Below are 11,590 nucleotides of genomic sequence, written 5' to 3' on the forward strand. Positions count from 1 at the left end.
TCTTATCACTATTGTTTTGCTGTTATTGTGATTCTTGCTGTAATTGTTATTATTGTTACTGTTATTGTTATTATTGCTATTGTTACAGTTATTGTTACTGTTATCATTATCGATGTTATTGAACTTATTATTGTTATTGTTATAGTTATTGTTATTATGGCTACTATTACTCTGGTTATTGCTATTATTGCTTCTATTGTTATTGTTACTCTTATTAATGTCATTGTTATTGTTATTTGGTTGTTATAATGGCTATTATTGTTATTGTTATTGCTATGATTGCTGTGATTGTTGTTGCTCCCATTGTTACTGTTCTTGTTATGGATGATGTGTGATTGTTATTCTTACAGTTATGATCGCTGTTATTGTTACTCATACTATGATTGTTGTTATTATTGCTATTGTTATTCATGTCATTGTTGTTGTTAATACTGTTATTGCTCTTATTCTCACCTTGACCCAGTTGATTCCCAGCCTTCAGCCCCACCCTGGCCTTGAAGAGCAAGAGACTAAGCTATTCTCAGCACAGCCTGATATTTTTAGACCCAAGGCTGATCACCCACCATCTGCAGCACCAGAGGACACAAAACCAAATGGAACAAATCCCACAGGCAGAGGGGGAGAGGAGGGGCCTGGGCAGGATATAACAGCCATCCATCCACCCACCCATCCATCACCCATCCACCCACCCATCCATCCATCCACCCATCCACCCACCCATCCATCCACCCATCCACCCACCCATCCACCCATCCATCCACCCATCCATCCAATCATCCACCCATCCATCCAATCATCCACCCATCCATCCACCCACCCATCCATCCATCCATCCATCCACCCATCCATCCACCCATCCATCAACTCATTAATCCACCCATCCACCCATCCATCACCCATCCATCCATTCACCCATGCATCCATCCACCCATCCACCCACCCCTCCATCCATCCATTCATCCATCCATCCATCAACCCATCCACCCATCCATCAATCCATCCACCCATCTACCCATCACCCACCCATCGGTCCCCCATCCACCGTCCACCCATCCACCCATCCATCCACCCATCCATCCATCCACCCACCCATCCACCCATCCATGTATCCATCCGTCCACCCATCCACCGGTCCACCCATCCACCCATCCATCCACCCATCCATCCATCAACCCACCCATCCACCCATCCATCTATCCATCCGTCCACCCATCCACCAGTCCACCCATCCACCCATCCATCCACCCATCCATCCATCCACCCACCCATCCACCCATCCATCCATCCATCCACCCATCCATCCATCCACCCATCCATCCACCCATCCACCCATCCATCCCCATCCATCCACCCATGCATTTACCCATCCATCCATCCATCCATCCACTCGTGACTCAGTGAGGCACTTCCTGTGTTCATTCCCTTTATTTCCAGAGGTCAGGGAGGCCCTGGGATGGGTCAGGTCTTGGCCTTGTGTCCAGTGTCCTTCTGTCTGTCTGTCTGTCCGTCCGCAGGTCAGTTGAAGGCGGGCAGGCTGAAGAGCTCGGGTTGTATGTCACCCAAGGAGGGCAGCAGCAGGGTGGCCCCGGCCGTTGAGTTCGGGGTCGAGCTGGACGCTGGGCACCATGACCACCTGCATCCCCTCTGCCTGGGCGACCGCCATGCCGTGGGGCGTGTCCTCCAGCACCAGGCACTGCAGGGTCAGAGGGCGAGAGAGACACGCGGAGTGAGAGGTCGGCCGGGGGGTGGGCCGGGTGCCCAGTGTTGGAGGGAAGGAAGGGGGGAAGGAAGGAAGGAAAGAAGGAAGGAGGGAAGGAGGGAAGGAAGGAAGGAGGGAAGGAAGGAAGGATGAAAAGGAAGGATGGAGGGAAGGAACAAGAAGGAAGGAGGGAAGGAAGGAAGGAAGGAGGGAAGGAAAGAAGGATGGAGGGAAAGAAGGAAGGAGGGAGGGAAGGAGGGAAAGAAGGAGGGAAGGAGGGAAAGAAGGAGGGAAGGAGGGAGGGAAGGAAGGAGGGAAGGAAGGAGGGAGGGAAAGAAGGAGGGAGGGAAGGAAGGAAGGAGTGAAGGAAGGAAGGAAGGAGGGAAGGAAGGAGGGAAGGAAGGAGGGAAGGTGACCGTCGAGCCACGGCGTGCCTACTGGCATGTTCTGTGTGTGATTTCGAGGCCTCCCCCACCCAGGGCCTGGTGTGGGCCAGGTGAGCACTGTGCCAAGGAGTCTCCCTCCCTGTTCCCCTGGGGCTGTCTGTCCATCCGTCTCTCCATCCGTCCATCCGTCTGTGTGATTGTGTGTCTGTCCGTGTCTCTCTGTCTGTCTCTGTGTGTCTGTCTGTCCCTATATCTGTCTGTCTGTGTCTCTGTGGTCGGTCTGTCTGGTCTGTTCTGTGTATCTGTCTGTCTGGACTCTTATGTCTGTCTGTCTGTCTCTGTATGTGTGTCTGTCTGTGTCTGGCCAAGTGTCTCTGTGTCTGTCTATCTGTGTGTGTCTGTCTCTGTATCCGTCTGTCTGTCTATATGCCTATTTGTGTGTCTCTGTAGTCTGTCTGTCTGTGTGTCTGTCTGTGTATGTATGTCTATCTCTCTGTCTGTCTATCGGTGTGTGTCTGTCTGTCCGTGTCTCTGTGCTCTGTCTGTCTGTCTGTCTGCCTGGTCTGTGTATCTGTGCGTCTGTCTGTGTCTATCTGTCTGTCTGTGTGTCTATCAGTGTGTCTGTCTGTGTCTCTGTGGTCTGTCTGGTAGGTCTGTGAATCTGTGTGTCTGTCCCGTCTCTTGTGTCTGTCTGTCTGTCTATCTGTCTGGTCTCTGTGTCTGTGTGTCTGTGTGTCTATCTCTCTGTCAGTGTGTCTGTCTGTCTATTGGAGTGTGACTGTCTGTCCGTGTCTCTGTGGTCTGTCTGTCTGTCTGTCTATGAGTCTGTCTCTGTGTCTGTGTCTCTATCTGGTTTGTCTGCCTGTCGGTCTGTGTGTCTATCTGCCTGTCTGTCTGTCTGCATGTCTGTCTGGTTTGTCCATGTGTCTATCTGTGTCTCTGTGTCCGTCTCTGCATCTATCTGTGTGTTTCTGTGTCTGGCTGTCTGTCTGTCTGGTCTGTGTATCTGTGTATCCGTCCATGTCTGTCTGTATGTGTGTCTCTCTGTGTGTGGTGTGTGTCTCTCTGTGTGTGGTCCATGCAGTGGACCCGAGGCCCGAGGCCTCGGTTTACCTGGTTGACGGGGGGGGGGGGATGAGGAGAGAACCTGCGGGTGCAGGCCAGGAAGATGTCCGGAGAACCTGTGGGCGCAGGCCAGGAAGATGTCCGGGGCGGGCTTGCTGGCCTTGACCTCGGGGTCATCACCCAGCACCACGTGGTGAAAGGCACTGAACAGCTCCCGGTGTGCGCTGGTCTTCGCCTGGTAGGACTCAGTCCCTGAGCTGGTGGCCAGGGCAAAGAGGATGCTGTGCTTCTGTATGTGGAGGATCAACTTCTCTGCACCTGGAGATAGAGAGACAGGAGGAGAAGAACTTAGGTCTTTGGTGGCCTAGGGGGGAAATCCACAAATCCATCCATCCACCCATCCATCCATCCATCTACCCATCCACCCATCCATCCACCCATCCATCTATCTATCCATCCATCCATCCACCCACCCATCCATCCACCCATCCATATATCTATCCATCCATTCATCCATCCATCCATCCATCCACCCATCCACCGATCCATCCACCCATCCATCAATCCATCAATCCATCAATCAATCCATCTACCCAGCCAGCCACCCATCCATCCACCCATCCATCCAGCTACCCATCCATCCATCCATCCATCCATCCATCTACTCATCCATCCACCCACCCACCCATCATCCATCCATCTATCCAGCAAGCCACCCATCCATCCATTCATCCATCCACCCATCCATCCATTCATCCATTCATCCATCCACCCACCCATCCACTCATCTATCCATCCATCCATCCATCCATCCATCCATCCATTGACCCATCCATCAACCCATCCATCCACCCATCCACCCACCCATCCATCCATCAATTCATCCATCCACCCATCCATCCACCATCCATCCATCCATCCATCCACCCATCCATCCATCCACCCACCCATCCATCCATCCATCCATTCATCCACCCATCCATCCATCCATCCATCATCATCATCATCATCATCATCATCATCATCATCATCATCATCATCATCATCATCATGGTGACCCTGGAAGGATGTGAACTCCGGGCATCATCATCATCATCATCATGGTGACCCAGGGCATTTCCCAGGGCGACCGGCCGGGCCACATGCACGCACACGCACGCACACACGTGTATGAGCAGATGACATCTTGTCCCGAGCACTGGGCAGCGAGTCCTAGATAGGGTGGTGGAGACGGCACCGCGTTCTAGAAGGTTCTGAATCCAACGGTCATGGCAGATGGACCGGTGAAGTCTAGGATGTACACACAGACAGACAGACAGACAGACAGACAGACAGACAGACACACACACATACACACACACACACACACACACACACACACACACACACACACACACACACACACACACACACACACACACACACACACAACGGCCCGGGGAAAGGAGATGGTTCTAGAAAGTTTGTCCCTTTTCAGAGTTCTTCACCCAGACAGACAGACTGACAGATGGATAGATGGATGGATAGACAGATGGGTGGATGGATGGACAGACAGACAGAGAGATGGATGGACAGATGGGCGGAAGGATGGACAGACAGACAGACTGATACATGGATAGACGGATAGACAGATGGGTGGATGGATGGACAGACAGACAGACTGATAGCTAGCTAGATGGATGGATTGATGGACAGACAGACAGACTGATACCTAGATAGATGGATGGATGGATGGACAGACAGACTGAAAGATGGATAGATAAGACGGATAGACAGATGGGTGGATGGATGGACAGACAGACAGACTGATAGATGGGTAGATGGATGGATGGACAGACTGACAGATGGATAGATGGATAGACAGATGGGCAGATGGATGGACAGACAGATAGATGGATAGACAGGCAGACTGACAGATGGATAGATGGATAGACAAATGGGTGGATGGATGGACAGACAGACAGATGGATAGATGGATAATAGATGGATAGATGGATGGATGGACAGACAGACAGATTGACAGATGGACAGATGGATGGATAGACAGATGGACAGAAGGATGGACAGACAGGCTGGTAGGTGGATAGACAGACAGACGGATGGATAGATGATAGATAGATACACAGATAAGATACATGAATAGATGGATAGATGGATGGATGGTTGGACAGACAGAGAGATGTATAGATAGACACACAGACAGACAGATAGGTGGATAGATATAGTAGATAGATAGATAGACATGTGGATAGACAGATGGATGGATGGATCCATGAATGGACAGACAGACAGAGAGTAAGTAGATAGACAGACACCTGGATAGACAGAGGGATGGATGCATAGATGGACAGACAGACAGATAGACGGATGGGTGGATGGGTGGATAGATGGGTGGATAGAAGGGTGGATGGATGGATGGGGGATGGGTGGGTGGATGGGTGGATGGATGGGTGGGTGGATGGATGTTGATTGAATATGGATGGGATTAACATTTACACACTTGAGTGACTTGGACCCAAGTCCTGATACAATATGGGTGGGATTAACGTTTGCACACTTCAGTGAGTTGGACCCAAGTCCTCATCTGGATGGAGGAGAGACGGAAGGGATTAACATTTGCACAATTGAGTGACGGACCCAACTCATCTCCATGGAGGAAGGAGGGAAGGGATTAACATTTGCACACTTGAATGAGTTGGACCCAAGTCCTGCTGTTGATGGAATATAGAAGGGATTAACATTTGCACAGTTGAGTGACTTGGACCCAAGTGTTCATCTCAATGGAGGATGGATGGATGGGTGGATGGATGGATGGATGGGTGGGTGGATGGATGAGTGGATGGATGGGAGGGTGGATGGATGGATGGATGGGTGGATGGATGGATGGGTGGATAGATGGGTGGATGGGTGGATGGATGGATGGATGGATAGATGGGTGGATGGGTGGATGGATGGATGGGTGGATAGATGGATGGGTGGATGGATGGATAGGTGGACGGATGGGTGGATGGATGGATGGGTGGATCAGAGGGTGGATGGGTGGATGGATGGATGGATGGATGGATGGGTGAATAGATGGGTGGATGGATAGGTGGATGGGTGGGTGGATGGATGGGTGGATGGATGTTGATTAAATATGAGTGGGATTAACATTTTCACACTTGAGTGACTTGGAACCAAGTCCTGACCTCAATGGAGTAGGTCAAGCTCTGTCTCTGTCTCTGTCTGTCTGTCTGTGTCTTCTTCTGTCTGTGTCTGTCTTTGTCTCCTCTGTCAGTCTGTCTGTTGGTCTGCGTGTCTCTACCTGTCCATGTCTGTGTCTGTCTGTCTTTGTCTCTCTGTCTCTGTCTGTCTCCTCTGTCAGTCTGTCTGTGTCTCGTTCTCTCTTTCTTTGTCTGTCTGTCTGTGTCTGTCAGTCTACTTCTGTCTCTGTCTTTCTGTCTGTCTGTCTCGTCTGTGTCTGCCTGTTGGTCTGCCTGTCCATGTCTGTCTCACTGTCTGTCTGTCTCTGTCTCATTCTGTCTTTGTCTGTCTCGGTCTGTCTGTCTGTCATCAGTCTACTTCTGACTTCTGTGTCTGTCTGTCTCTTTGTCTCTCTGTTTCTGTCTCCTGTGTTTGTCTGGGTCTCGTTCTGTCTTTCTTTGTCTGCCTGTGTCAGTATCTGTCTGTCTGTGTGTCTGTCTGTCTGTGTCTCTCTGTTATTCTCTGTCTTTCGTGTCTGTCTGTCATTCTCTGTGTCTGTCTGTCTTTCTCTGTGTCTGTGTCTGTCTCTGCCTATGTCTGTCTGTCCATCTGTCTGTGTCTCTCTCTGTGTCCATCTGTGTGTCTGTCTCTGTCTGTCTTTGTCCCAGTGTCTGTCTGTCTTGCTCTATGTCTGTCCGTCTCTGTCTGTCGGCCTGTGTCTGTCTCTCTCTGTCATTCCCTGTCTGGCTCTGCCTCTGTCTGTCTGTCTCTCTGTCTGTCATTCTGTGTCTGTCTGTCTATGCCTGCCCATGTCTCTGTCTTCTCTGTGTCTGTCTGTGTCCATCTATCTGTCTGTGTCTCTCTGTGTCCATCTGTGTGTCTGTCTCTGTCCCAGTGTCTGTCTGACTCTGTTTCACTGTCCCTGTGTCTGTCAGTCTGTCTCTGGGAACCGCGCATGCTTGTTGCAGGGCAGCGCAGCCCAATCCCGCGCATGCGCAGATCCGTACCTCGCAGAGCCCGGGGAGCACACGCATGCGTGTTCCTGCTCGGCGGGGGGGGGGAGGGACGGGGCGTGCTGGCTCATGCATGCGCGGTACAGCGCGGAGGACCTCCCCCCCCAGGTGGCACGCATGCGCAGTACCAACCAGACCAACCGAGGGAATCCCACGCATGCACGCACCACACGCTCGGCCCGGACGGTGCCGGACGACTCAACCAGTGCGCATGCGCAATGCGGACGGAACCTCGATCCTCCGGAGTCCCCTAGGCACCTCCCGGCGGACTCACGCTGTGCGCATGCGCAACTCGACCCTCCAGGGTCCGCTCTGCGACTCCCTGCCGATTCAACCTGTGCGCATGCGCCGTGGGTCCACACGCGGGAGGGCAGTGGGAACAAGCAGCCAAGGGACGCGCATGCGCAGCGGCGCTCCGCCGGGAGCGCTAGGCCCCTCCCTGCTGACGAACCCTGTGTGCATGCGCATTGGCGCAGGCTGGCTCAGCCCCTCCCAGCTGCCTAACCCTGTGGGTAAGCGCAATGGCGCTCCGCCAGGCCGGCTCAGCCTGTCCCCGCTGAAGAACACTCTGCGCATGCGCAATGGCTCTCCGCTGGGAGCGTTCGGCCCCTTCCCCGCTAACCCTATGTGCATACGCAGTGGCGCTCCGCCGAGAGCGCGAGCATGCGCGCCCGCGTCTTGGCGCCGGCTGATGACATCGATGCGACGGCGCCGGCGGCCGCGCCCGGAAATGCAGCCGTGGCGGGGCCGCGGAGCGTCGCCGCCGCCGCCACCATGGCCACCACTATGCCGTCCGGATCCGGAAGCGGAAGCGGAAGCGCGCAGGAACCCCGAGGACGCCGACCCGGGCGGCCCCCGGGTCACCGTCGGTGCGTGGAGGCCTCCAGGACGAGGCGCCTTTAAGAGGCGGGGACGCTGGAGGGCGTGGCTTTCTGATGGGCGTGGCGTCGCGGTGGGCGTGGCCTGCAGGGCGTGGAGCTGACAGGAGAGTCAGTGGGGGGCGTGGCCTGGAACAGAGGCCATTGGGCCGCTGGGGTTTGGGGGCGTGGCCTGGAAAGACGCCATTGGGCGCCTGGACGTAATGCCATTGGTCGGCTGGGCTGGGGGGCGTGGCTTGGAAGTAAGGCCATTGGGCCGCTGGGCCTAGGGGGCATGGCCTGGCAGGAACTAGGCTATTGAGGGTCCTGGCTTTGGGGGTATGGCTTGGAAGTAAGGCCATTGGGCAGCTGGTCCTGGAGGGGCGTGGCCTGGCAACAGTGATGCTATTGTGTAGTCTGGCTTTGAGGGCGTGGCCTGGGTGTGCTGCCATTGGATGGCTGGCCTGGGGGGCGTGGCCTGGCAGGAACCAGGCCGTTGGTTGCCCTGGCTTTGGGGACTTAGCACCCACCACCTCCCCATGGTGACTCAGGGACTGAGCACCCAGCACCTCTCCATGGTGACCCAGGGCAGGGACTGAGCACCCAGCACCTCCCCATGGTGACCCAAAGTGGGGACTCAGCACCCAGCACCTCACCATAGTGACTCAGGATGGGGACTGAGCACCCAGCACCTCCCTAAGGTGCGCCAGATCCAGCAGTAAGCACCCAGCACCTCCCCATGGTGACCCAGAATGGGGACTGAGCACCCAGCACCTCCCCATGGTGACCCAGGATGGGCAATAAGCCCCCACTACCTGCCCATGGTGACCCAGGACCAAGACTAAGCACCCAGCACCTCCCCATGGTGACCTAGGGCCAGGACTAAGCACCCAGCACCTCCCCATGGTAACCCAGGATGGGGAATAAGCACCCAGCAACTCCCCATGGTGACCCAGGGCCAGGTCTAAGCACCCAGCACCTCCCCATGGTGACCCAGGGCCAGGACTAAGTACCCAGCACCTCCCCATGATGACTCAGGGGAGGGACTGAGCACCCAGCACCTCCCCATGATTACCCAGGGACTGAGCACCCAGCACCTCCCCATGGTGACCCAATGTGGGGACTAAGCACCCAGCACCTTCCCATAGTGACTCAGGATGGGGACTGAGCACCCAGCACCTCCCCATAGTGATTCAGGATGGGGACTGAGCACCTAGCACCTCCCTATGGTGCCCCAGATCCAGGAGTAAGTACCCAGCACTTCCCCATGGTGACCAAGGGCAGGGACTAAGCACCCAGCACCTCCCCATGGTGACCCAGGACCAGGACTAAGCACCCATCACCTCCCCATGGTGACCCAGGGCCAGGACTAAGCACCCAGCATTATCCCATGATGACCCAGGGCTGGGACTAAGCACCTAGCACTATCCCAGGGTGACCCGGGGCCAGGACTAAGCACCCAGCACCTCCCCATGGTGACCCAGAGTGGGGACTAAGCATCCAGCACCTTCCCATAGTGACTCACAATATCCCCCAAGCACCCAGCACCATCCCATAATGACCCAAGACAGGAACTAAGCACCCAGCACCTCCCCAGGATGATCCCCAAGCACCCAGCACCACCCCATAGTAACCCAGGGCTGGGACTAAGCACCCAACACCTCATCATAGTGACCTAGGATGATTCCCAAGCACCCAGCACCATCCCATGACAACCCAGGGCTGGGACTAAGCAACCAGCACCTCCTCAGAGTGACCCAGGACCAGGACTAAGCACCCAGCACCATCCTATGATGACCCAGGGCTGGGACTAAGCACCCAGCACCTCCCCATGGTGACCCAGGGGAGGTACTGAGAACCTAGCACCATCCCATGATGACCCAGGACAGGGACTAAGCAACCAGCACCTCCTCAGAGTAACCCAGAACTGGAACTAAGCACCCAGCACCACCACCTGGGGAACAAGGACTGAGCCTAAGCATTCAGCACCTCTCCATGGAGACCGAGGATAGGAACTAAGCACCCAGCACCTCCCCATGGTGACCCAGGAACGGGACTTCACACCCAGCACCTCCCTACTGTTTACATGAGTCAGGTACCAAGCACCCAGCACCTGCCTATTACTAACTCAGGACAGGTACCAAGCACCCAGCACTTCCCCACAGGGACTCTGGATAATCAGCAAGCACCTAGCACCTCACGTGTGTGTCCTTTCCCTCCCCCTGACCCCATCCCAGGTTCTCCACGTGGCGCGATGACCGCTGGTTGTACAGGATGATGGACTATGTGCCTGGTGGCCAACTCCTCAGCTACCTGCGCGCCCGCCAAGATCCTGTGCGCACTGGCCTACCTGCAGGTGAGCGGACCAGCAATGATGGGGGCCGCCCATCCATCCATCCATCCATCCATCCACCCATCCATCCACCCATCGATCCTTCATCCATCCACCCACCCATCCATCCATCCACTCATCCATCCATCCACCCATCCACCCATCCACTCATCCAGCCACCCATCCACCTATCCATCCATCCACCCATCCATCCACTCATCCACCCATCCATCCATCCACCCATCCATCCATCCATCCATCCACCCACCCATCCATCCACCCATCCATCCACCATCCATCCATCCAGAAAGTTCCAGAAAGTTCTCCCAAGGTTCCAGAAGGTCCCAGAAAGCTCCAGGTTTCAGAATAACTCAGCACATTCCCCAGGCAGGTGATCCCTCCACCCAGACACACCCCAACCCTCCCACCCCCCTTCCTTGGCCCAGGAATGATTTTGGGGGGGAGGGGGGGAGGGAAGGAGGGTATTGATGATATTGGTATTGGTGTTGGTATTGATACTGATCCTCTCATGGTCTATTGATGATAGGTTTTCCCAGGGGATCTGTTTGATCTAAGGACTTGAGACGCTTCCAGGACAACCCATGGAAGGTTCTAGAAAGAAGCCAGGGCTGGGGCTGGTTTCTATTTCCTCCCCACCCCCCCCATTCTCCCCAACATCTGGGACCCAGTTGCGTTCATCCCTTGGGATTCTCCTCCATGGGAGAAGTTGAGGATGGATGATGACATCACCCCTTCCCATGATCCTTTGCGGTGACTGGTCCAGGGTCCCTTGACTATTCTTGTTGTTGTTGTTGTTGTTGTTGATTTATTATGATGATTAGCTCATGTGCATGGTCTTGTCTTTCCCTTCCCCCCGCCCCAACCAAGCTTCTAGAAGCTTCTGGAACAAATTGCTGATGGATTTCCTGTGTGTGTGTCAGACTCAACCAGAACCCAGCCAATGGCTTCCTCTTCTCAACGCCTGGAAATCTGCCCAACACTTCCTGGAAGGGGGGAGGGGGAGGGGGAATGGAGGAAATGAATAATGAATGAAT

The 11,590-nt window shown here is 54.6% G+C and overlaps 2 long non-coding RNA genes across 3 annotated transcripts; one reads left to right on the top strand and one right to left on the bottom strand.

Moving 5' to 3' along the window:
- Positions 1-1,407: 1,407 nt before the first annotated feature.
- Positions 1,408-7,675, bottom strand: LOC138829518 (uncharacterized). Of its 2 annotated transcripts, none has more exons than XR_011372643.1 (3): positions 7,514-7,675; positions 3,233-3,468; positions 1,408-1,693 (listed from the first exon to the last, which is right to left on the bottom strand). It is a non-coding gene; the product is annotated as an uncharacterized lncRNA (long non-coding RNA). The 2 variants fall into 2 exon arrangements; XR_011372644.1 differs by having other exon boundaries at positions 3,199-3,468.
- A 407-nt stretch (positions 7,676-8,082) lies between these two features.
- On the top strand, positions 8,083-11,184 carry LOC138829519 (uncharacterized). Its single transcript, XR_011372645.1, has 3 exons — positions 8,083-8,215; positions 10,441-10,559; positions 11,083-11,184. It is a non-coding gene; the product is annotated as an uncharacterized lncRNA (long non-coding RNA).
- The last annotated feature ends 406 nt before the right edge of the window (positions 11,185-11,590 follow it).

This window comes from Dipodomys merriami, unplaced genomic scaffold (assembly GCF_024711535.1).
Source record: "Dipodomys merriami isolate MVZ:Mamm:240054 unplaced genomic scaffold, mDipMer1.0.p SCAF_1732, whole genome shotgun sequence".
Lineage (NCBI taxonomy): Eukaryota > Metazoa > Chordata > Mammalia > Rodentia > Heteromyidae > Dipodomys > Dipodomys merriami.